Source organism: Mustela erminea, chromosome 18, assembly GCF_009829155.1.
Source record: "Mustela erminea isolate mMusErm1 chromosome 18, mMusErm1.Pri, whole genome shotgun sequence".
Classification (NCBI taxonomy): domain Eukaryota; kingdom Metazoa; phylum Chordata; class Mammalia; order Carnivora; family Mustelidae; genus Mustela; species Mustela erminea.
The window spans coordinates 1,980,033-1,990,216 of NC_045631.1; positions in this window are offsets into that span (position 1 = coordinate 1,980,033).

Consider the following 10,184-nt stretch of genomic DNA (forward strand, 5'->3'; position numbering starts at 1 on the left):
TTACTTGACAGACAGAGATCACAAGTAGGCAGAGAGGGAGACAGAAGAGAGGGGGAAGCAGGCTCCCCACTGAGCAGAGAGCCCGATGTGAGACTCGATCCCAGGACCCCAGGATCAAGACCTGAGCCGAAGGCAGAGGCTTAATCCACCGAGCCACCCATGCACCCCATGTTCCAAGATTTAGGTAAGAGCACACCATGTGGATTTTCTGCTGTAGACCAAGGTTGACTGACGGCCATGTGGGTGTGGAGGGTTCCTCGCTGGCCACACACTTCAATGGAACTGATTCCGAGTTGCAGGGTTCGATCCCCATACCCCCTCCTGGGGAGAGAGAGCAAGGACCATGAGAGACATCCTTTGCCTCCTTCTCTTTCTCCCTGTTTGAAAGTCAGCATCTTAATTTACCAAAAGTCGACATAAACTTTCTGAAGGTTTCATATGGTCTTGTCCTTGGGTTTTTCTAATTTGGGTTATGGAATCCTGTTTTATTACTCCTGAGTTCATGATATGCCATCTTCTCCCATCTCTTGTCCTACTTTCCTTCCTCCATCCAGTTTCCCAAACCAATTCTACTCTCCACAGGCAGCCAAAATGGCGCGCTTGCTTATGTGACAGTGTCCGAAGAGGGTGGCCGTCAGCTTCCTCCCCTGCCGTACATGCAAGTCCCACCACCCATCCATACCTAGAGTCTGCTTTCCCTCCCCTTGCATCTGAGCTAACGGCATGACTTGCCGTGACCAGTAGAAAGTGCTAGAAGGGACACTCTTGCCAGTTCTGGGCCAAGCCTTCAGACACCCAGAAGGTTCAGCTTTCAGTCTTGGACACCAGCCACAGGCTTTAAGAAAGTCCCGCTCTCCTGCTAGACAGAGATAGAGAGACAGAGAGAGACCACACAGAGGAGCCCTGAGGCCCAGGGACTTCTGGGAGCTCCCAGCCCAGCCCCGCCAACCGCTGAGTGCCCCCAAGCATGTAACCCCAGGACAATACAATGTGGGCCACCAGGCCTTGCCCTGCCCAAATTTCTGGCCTCCGAGAATCTTAAGAAATGATGCGTAGTCCTTTATTTTAAGCCACTGACATTGGGGCTGGTGTGTTATGTATCCATAGGTAACACAAAGTGTTTCTATGTCTCAGTAAGAATCATTCTAAAACACGGAGTGGCTTTTGTGTGTCTCTGCTCTAGACGTAATCGGATCTCCCATAAACCTTTTGTTCCTAACCTTCTTCACCCAGCAACAAATGTCTAAGATCTGTCCGTGTTGCTATTTGTACATCTGGCTTGTTCCCAGGAACCCATGCGTGGTAGGCGCTGGCACGGATCCGTCCCGGTTTATTTCCGCGATGCCCCGGTCGTGAACCCTAAGATGTCTCCTACCCCTGGCCACCACGATTAACACTGCGGTCAAGGTTCTCATGATGCTTCAATGAAGACCTACACGAGAAGTTCTCCTGGAACCATATCCAAGAATGAAATCACTGGGTCCCAGACAATTCCTCCACCTCAGTCCAAGCACAGGCACTTTTTTGCATTTATGAGATTGTATCCACAGTATTATTTTTTTTGTAGTAGTAGTCTTTGCTCCCTTTCTTTCTTTGCTTGCCTGGTCCTCTGCCTCCCTTACACACCCCCTCAGAGCACCGTCCATCCCTGCTCCTTCTATGAGAATATTAATAAGCCAGAAATTATCTTTCTGTCTTCTCTCTGCTATAAAGGCTTCATCATGTTCCTGGGTGGCTCTGGAGGAGACCTTCCCTGCAAAGTCCACCCAGGGTCAAGTTAACGAATCACAACTTCCCAGCTGCTGCCAGTATTCTGCTGTCCTCCTGCTTTCTTTTTCCACATTTCTAGAGAAGAGGGGACTTGGACACTTCCTCCTCTCTGCGCTAATCACTTGGGTTTCCCCTTGTGTGTGTCACTTTCTCATATCTATTTTCCTCTTGGGTTCCTCTTGAACCCACATCGTGGATTAACCAGAATTTCCGATACCTTCTATTCCAGATACTTGTTCAGAGAGCAAGAAAGATCTTTCAAAAATAAAAAAAAAAATGATAATAATATTGCTACTAACTAAAAAGTTGTTAGTAGGAACTTTGGGAGATACATTTTCAGAAAGTTCCAGAAAAAGAGAGGGAGAGAGAGAGGGAGCTAGAATGACCGAAAAGACAAAGTCAAAAAGAAAAAAATGAGGAAACAGCTAAACTGGGAGACTTTTTTCCCTGGCCTCATGTTTCTGTGGTTATTTCTCAGCAGGGAAAGTCTCTGCACCTCCCCCAGCCCCTCACTCCCACGCCAGGGAGAAAGCCTGCCTTGGGGAGCTGCTTTCCACCCACTGTGTAATCTGCCCTCTGCCTGGGGCAGCGGGGGTGGGGGCACCTGGCCACAGGGCCGACAGGGCTGCGTAGTTTTTGGATGAAATCTTAAATAGTCCTTTTGATTTAAGGTTTGCTTTGCTTTGTTTTGTTTTGTTGGTTCCTTGGTTTTGATTTTAGGTTTTAAGCCAAATCTACCTTTCACTGCTGATCAGCAATAAAGCGAACATTCTCCGCTGGTTTGAATCTTTGCAGGAGAAACAGGGTCTTCTGTAATTAGCCCCGTAGGACCTCCACAGGTAACATAAAGGACCAGCGTGGGGAGCCAACCTCCCCCTCATGGGAGTTCTAGTAGGAAAAGCAGGAAATCGAAGCAGGAAAGTTACCAAAGAAATAATGCAAGAAAGTTTGTTAGAATTAAAATGTTAAATTAAATGTTTTTTAATTTTTTAATTAACATTAAAAATGTCAAAATTAAAATGCTCCAAATTCAGATAAGCTATGAATGGCTCAGCTTTCCACTGAAGAATGACCCAACACGTACCGTCGTGAAATTTCAGAATCCCGGGGACGGAGAGAAAGTTCCGGAAGCTGCTGGAGAGGGAGAAAAGTCACCTACAAAGAAACAAGGATGAGCAAGGATCGCACTCATCAGCTGTTACATTCAACCCTGGGGGACGCCACTCCAGTGGTGCACGCGCTCCAGCTTCCAGCGGAAATTGCCTTCATCCAAGAACAGCACAGTCAAATGACCATTGGGGTAAGAGAGTAGAATCAGCCACTTCCAGACCTGTCTTTGCCAGAGCATTTACCTCCTACCGCCCCCGTGTTGGGAAATGCTATGGAAAGTGAGGGAAGAATCCAAAAACAAGACATGCAGAGCATGTCCATTTCAGACTTTTCCATTATTCTCAGATAAAGTCTTCCACAACTCTTTCTGACTGTCTGCCTATGGGTGAACACAGACCAGTGAAATTCAAGGGTCTGTCCTTGAACATGCAAGTCGTCCTGAGGAACAATGGGGTCAGCGGTGGCCGAGTCTATCAAGCACTGAGCGGGTTCCTGGCAGGGCTGGGTCTGAAATGAATGAATGGAAGGTAAAGGAATCCGTCTTCAGCCCAGCAATCAAGCCCGAGAAGGTCTTCTCAACCCTTCCATTGCGCGGAATTCCATCTACTCAAATCTGACCACATAAAATGTGCACTGGATGACATGAGATTCAGGGCATGGGAGCTGGAACTCGAATCCTATTTTAGCAGCTAGAGCAGGGGCTCAGAACTTCTCCCTGCGGCTCCAGGCCCCTTCTCCCAGCCTCAGAGCTCCGACCAGTAAGATGCCTCCGCCCTGGGTGACACGGCACAGTGAGGCTCTCCTCCAGGGAAATACATCGGAAGCCCAGGAAGATTTGAAACTCAGGCATAAATGACAGAGTAAACCAAACACGTGCTATTAACGGTTCTGTGTTAAATGTGAGAGCGGTCCACATTTGGTGTTATAGTGTGTGAGGGAATTTTGTACACCAAAGAATTTGAAGTGAGCCTTGGGATATCAAGATAAAATCTAAAACCAAATACTTGAGTTTAGATTTGTGGCTTCAGTCGGAAGGTGTAAAATAATCTGACGGCATCTGTCACAGTCTTGGAATTGTTTAAGAGACCTGGAGACTCATTATGAATATTTAATAATTTAACGTATTGGCTTAGGTCATGTTTGCTAGGTCAGGCACTTTTAAATACAATACATGAAGTTTGAAATATTTAAATTATTATTTAAATTATTTAATGTATTTAAATAAAATACATCGAGTGTTTAAAATGTTTCTGAGGGGGCACCTGGGTGGTTCAGTGGGTTAGACATCTGCCTTTGACTCATTCAGCTGAGGTCATGATCCCAGGGTCCTGAGATCAAGTCCCGCACTGGACTCTCTGCTCAGCACAGTCTGCTTCTCCCTCTGCCTGCTGCACTCTTATGCACACTCGAGCTCTCTCTCTCTTTCTCTCTGACACATTAATAAATAAAATCTTAAAAAAAAATTCACCTTGATGGGCACCCGGGTGGCTCCGTTGGCTGAGCGTCTAGCTCTTGGTTTCAGCTCTAGTCGTAATCTCAGGGTCATGAGATCGAGCCCTGTGTCAGGCTCCTTGCTAATCGCAGTCTGCTGCAGATTCTCTCCCTACCCCTGCTTGCGCTCGCTCGCTCTCTCCCCACTCTCTGTCAAATTAATTAATTAATTAATTAATTCGATTCACGTCGACATTAGGGTGCACAAGCAATGTGATGGGGAAGAACTAGGAGGAGGCAGTGACAGTGGGGAGAAGTGGGCCGCAGGTAGGTCTCAGAGAAAGACCTTGACTGAGGGCAGAACAAGGGGGCCTTGGGCATGGCTGGAAAAGTGGATAGGTTGAGTGAGGCAGGAAGACAGAAGGGGCATGGATTCATCAGCAAGGTGGAAGAAGGAACAGGAAAAAGCCCGAACTGGGACATGGTGTGAGGTGCCTTTTGGGCCCTGAGGTGTAGATGGGGTTCAGGGTGACTCACACTCACCCTGGTCCCCGAGAGCTCCTGTCAAGCCAGCCCCTCCCTGGACACTGGCCCTAAGAGCCCAGGCTGGGTCTCCTTCCCAGGCCCCTGCATTTCAGGGGGTGGGGGCACTGCGACAGGGAGTTCAGATAGGAGTCCGCCCCTACAACCTCCAACAGAGCCCCTCCATGCCAGAAACCCCCAGCAGTTTGGACCATCCCCCAGGATCAGGACACCCCTGTCTGACTCACCACCTCCACCTGAGGACAAGGAGGGGGGTAAGTGTTGCTAAGGGGACACAGACACTCCCACGGGGTCACAAGGGCGCCAGGAGCCGCAAGGGTTGGAATTGCCCACACCCTTGAGGGTATTAAAGACATAAGATGTCCAAGAAGCGGGGAGCATGACCATCCCTGGGAACCTTCCTGGAGTCTTCAAACCATGGTGCTTTCTGTCTTCTCAATGTGGCCACAAGATCCCGTGGGCCGAATGCACCGACAGGGTCCCGGTGATGACGCCGGATGCCCGAGGCGTGCAGCTCAGCGCTCGTGCAGGGAGGACAGGAACAAATGGGGACAGGCCTGTCAGAGACACAGCTCCCTCGCAATGAAGGAGGACGTTCAGGGCAGGTTTTCTGGAGAAGCCAGTGGCTCAGCAGCTCGGCTGCCCTTGGGGACCCCAGTCTGAAACCTCAGCCTCCCGGCTTTCCGCGGACATCAGAGCCGAGCAGACTCTGGATCTCTTGCCACACTGTCTAGTGTCCATTGTCATGCATTTGCGTTTGTTTTAATATAAAAGTCACCGTAAATATTACTGAGTCAGATGGAATCTCCAGGAGGAAAAGAATGCACCTGACGCATTACTACGTAATAACACAGTCGTAATAGCTCAACGTCTGTCGGGAGCTCGTCATGCGCCAGGACATCCCCTGCGCCCATGACTTCAGTAGAGCCTAATAATGGCCTGGGGAGAAGAGCAGACTGAGGTTTAAAGAAGTCGAACGACTTCCCTATAGTCACTCACAAGCCGGCGGTAGAGTCAGGGTGCCGTAGGCGATGCCCTCGGCTTATGCACCCCTGGGGTGTGGGGCTGGGGCGTGGGATGCAGGGGTGCATCCGTCCACCAGCATCCCCATCCTTTGTTAGCTCACTCCACCCCGCCCTGCAGGGACTTGGGCAGAAATCATGGGTGGAGAAGGGGAAGCCGAATTCCAGCCTGAGAGGCCCTGGGGAGACCACGCGAGCCACATCTCCCCCTCCCGGGCTCCCTCTTGTCCCGGGCATCCGCCCTACATGCTGTGTGGACGGGACCCCACAGGACCCTTGAGATCCCAAACCACAGAGACGTAGGACCTTTGGCGGTCTTGTACTGTGCTGGGTTTCCACCACTTGGAGCAGCACCGGGTACACAGGAGGCTTTCAAGAAATGTTAGTTGAGGGCACCTGGGTAGCTCAGTGTGTTAAGCCGCTGCCTTCGGCTCAGGTCATGATCTCAGGGTCCTGGGATCGAGTCCCGCATCGGGCTCTCTGCTCAGCAGGGAGCCTGCTTCCCTCTCTTTCTCTCTCTCTGCCTGCCTCTCTGTCTACTTGTAATCTCTCTCTGTCAAATAAATAAATAAAATATTAAAAAAAAAAAAAAAGAAATGTTAGTTGATCTGAGGACTTCGGTTAGAGGAGACATTCTTGTGTGATCGTGGTAGGAAGAGCCCCTGCGCTCCCCCACCTGGCCGGGGGCACTGGAACGCGGCCATCTGTTCGGCACCTTCTGCTGAATCTGGACACATGAGCCAGGAATGCCAGGCCAAGGGGTAAACCCAACAGAAATGCACCCCTGTTCTCACCAATCACATGTTCAGAGTCCGTGGCAGCACTCTTCCCGGCAGCCAAAAGCAAGAAACCCCCCACACGCCCTCGGGCAGCCCAAGGATAACTATCTGGGGTGTCTTCACACGGTGGGACACTGTGGGCAACACATTTGGGGGACTGACTCCCTGGGCAAAGAACGGGAGAAGCCAGAGTCAAGGAGCATGAACAGGGGTTTCCATTTACTCAGGGACAAAAAGGGGCAACACTAACCTATCCTGCTCGAAGTCCCAGACGGCAGCCCTGATTAAATGGGCTTCCCGGGGCTGGTAATAATCTTCCCAGATCGGGTTTCTTGTTGCACATGTGTTCAGTTTGTGCAATTGGATATGCATGTGTGAGATCATATATATATACACATATATATGTATATGTATATATATCCCTGTTCCCGTTTCCTGACACAGGCTCCTGAAACCCTTGTAAACCCCTGAGTGGCCAGAACACAGGAAGCCTCGTTCGTCCTGTCGAGGTGACTCTGGGTGGACTCCTGGCCGGCTCCCGGCTGGGGCTGACCGGCAGAAGGACGGACAGGACCGGAAGCTTGGAGTTTTCAGCCCTGACCCCCTGTTCCCCAGGGAGGGGAGAGGAGCTGGAAACAGTTAAAATCGATCCTGCCCATGTGGGACGCCTCCATAAAACCATAATAGTCAGGGACTGGGGGCTTCCAGGCCGGGGAACACATCCACCGGGGTGGGGGGTGGGTGACGCACCCCAGCTCCATGGGGACAGAAGCTCCCGTGCTCAGGACCCTGCCAGACCTCGCCCTGTGCACCTCCTCCTCCAGCTGCTCACCCGTGGCCTTCATTGCATCCTTTAATAAGCCGGGAACTGTGAGCAAGTGTTTCCCTGAGTCCCGTGAGCCATGGTCACTCACCAGCCGAACCCAGGCAGGGGGTGGTGGGAACCTCAGATCTCAAGCCCGGGGTCAGAGGCATGGGTGGTCCTGGGCTTGGGCTGGATCTGGAGGAAGGAAGGGGCAGCCTCGAGGGACTGAGCCCCTGACCTGTAGGGTCTGATGCCACCTCCATGTAGACATCCAGCAGGTATCACAGATTTGCTTGCTGTGGGGGGTGGGGGGAACAAGACACCTCCACCCACCTGGGGACCAGGAGTATCAGAAGAACTGGGGTTTCCCCTGCATTTCTGTAAAACTTCTTTCCAACCCCCTTAGAGGCATCTCAGTTCCTTTGCGGGGGAGGGCAGGACTCTCACCGGTGAAGAAACTGGGTCTGTCTTCCCTGTGTCTCTCAGCTCCCAAGACGTGGGATGACAGCGCCACCTCATGGTCACAGCCGCGGGAGGCTGCGGGAGGCTTCTGCCGGAACCCAGACTCTCCTGTCACACACCTACTCTTTTTTTTTTAAAGATTTTATTTATTTATTTGAGAGAGAGACAGTGAGAGAGAACATGAGCGAGGAGAAGGTCAGAGAGAGAAGCAGACTCCCCATGGAGCTGGGAGTCCGATGCGGGACTCGATCCCAGGACTCCAGGATCATGACCTGAGCCGAAGGCAGTCGTCCAACCAACTGAGCCACCCAGGCGTCCCCCACTCACCTACTCTTTAAGAGCATGTCTCCCTCCCAAGAAGAGAAGCCAGACTTCATAAACAGTCCGTGGTCATTCTTAGAGCTACAAGGTTTCAATCATTGGCAACTTTTTCCCTCTGATCATTTCTTCATTTGTGTTCACTTGCTCTAGCTGGAATCCCGCACTTTCTGGTTCCTCTGGGACAGATGGATCACCAATGTGTGAAAAGTTTGCAAAGACCCAAAGATGTTAGGTCACGTGATATCAAAAGGGTTAGGGTTACGGTGATAGTTTCTCTCCCCCGTTCAGTCCCGGGATCTGTGGGCCTTGGGGTCAGAAACCAGGACAGTGGGGTTTCTAAATTCTGAGCTTGTAAAACTTGGTAGAAAGAGGTCCCTTGGGCTTTCCTTCCCACGAAAGGACCCAATGCACCCTGCAACTCCTGCCAGACTTTTGCTTCCTTTCTCTTAGGAAAAGTACTTTTTTTGTATTTGCCTTTCTCCGTCTGGCTTCTTCCACTAAGCGTAATGCCTTCAAGGTCCAGCTGTGTTTTTACAAATGGCAAGACCAAAAGTCTTCATTGTGTGGAGGCTGAGAAAATTAAGGCCATCCCACCTCGAGTTTCGCATTAGCACGAGTAGAGCCATCTCAGCTTTGGCAGCCATCTCAGGCCCAAGGGCTGAATTTTCCCCTACTTTACTTTAGCTCCAGGAACCCCCACCCTGCTTTAGTTCCAAGAAAGTACCCCACCCTTCAGCACCCCAGCAACAGCTAATCAGCTTACTGCAGAAAAGTCTGAAACTTCTCCTCTTCCCCCCCAGGCCTCTTGTAATGACCCACAAAAACCCCTGCCTGAACTAGCCTCGGGGTCCAAGTCCCTACTCCGCTGTGTGGCGTAAACTTGGGCCCAAGCTTAAGCTTGTCAAATAAACCCTCGTGTGACAGCATCGGTGTTGGCTCCTTGGTGGTCTCCCCGACATGAAAACTTGGCCATTACAATTGATTTGAGGAAATGACTTTCTTTTAAACACGCAGCTGCATAACTTACAAAAAATACAAATGTCTGGGACGCCTGGGTGGCTCAGTCGGTTAAGCGTCTGCCTTCAGCTCAGGTCATGGTCCCAGGGTCCTGGGATTGAGCCCCGCCTCGGGCTCTCTACTTGGCAGGAAGCCTGCTTCTCCCTCTGCTGATGCCCCTGCTTGTGCTCTCTCTCTCTCTCAAATAAATAAAATCTTAAAAAAAAAAAAAAAAGAAAGAAAGAAAGAAAGAAAAAGAAAAATGCAAACATCCCCATTGGAAACCACAGTAGGTTTGTTATTCTGATGTGGAATTTGTTTTAAGTGATTCTAACATGTTGTAATAAGCTAATTTAGGTTTAAACGTGTTCCTCGCGGCCCCTCCCCCAAACCAGAAAGTGCTGATAAGGAAGAGTTCGCCTGTTCTTAAAACAAACCTAAGGTTTTATTCTACCAGTGGGAACATGATCCTCCGTTTTTTTGAGGTCCTTCGGTGTTTGCAATCAAAATACAATTAATCAGGCGAACCAAATGGCCTGTTTGTTTAAGGATTTAGCACCTCCCTTGAACAACAAACCATATTGTTTCATCACAACTGTCCTCTTGTGAAGGACATTAGAATGTCTTCATTTCATTCCTGAACAGGATCCAAGACAAAGAATGCCAGTTGCAAGATCAAAAAAAAAAAAAAAAAAAAAAAAAAATCATTGTCAATTGGATTGAATTTGAAAGAACGCATTTGGCGTTTCATGTTTGTGAATTGTTCTCTCCCCCCACCCACCCCGCACAAAAGCAGAAATAGAGGCCCCTGCTGAGGACGCCAGTGGGAGCACCCAGCGGTCACGGTCACCCGGTCACCCGTGGCAGGGAAGCCTTCGGCCCCAGCGGGCAGAAAAAGGCGTGGAAAAGAAGAAAGAGGTGACAAAATCCAAGCGAAAGTTAAAA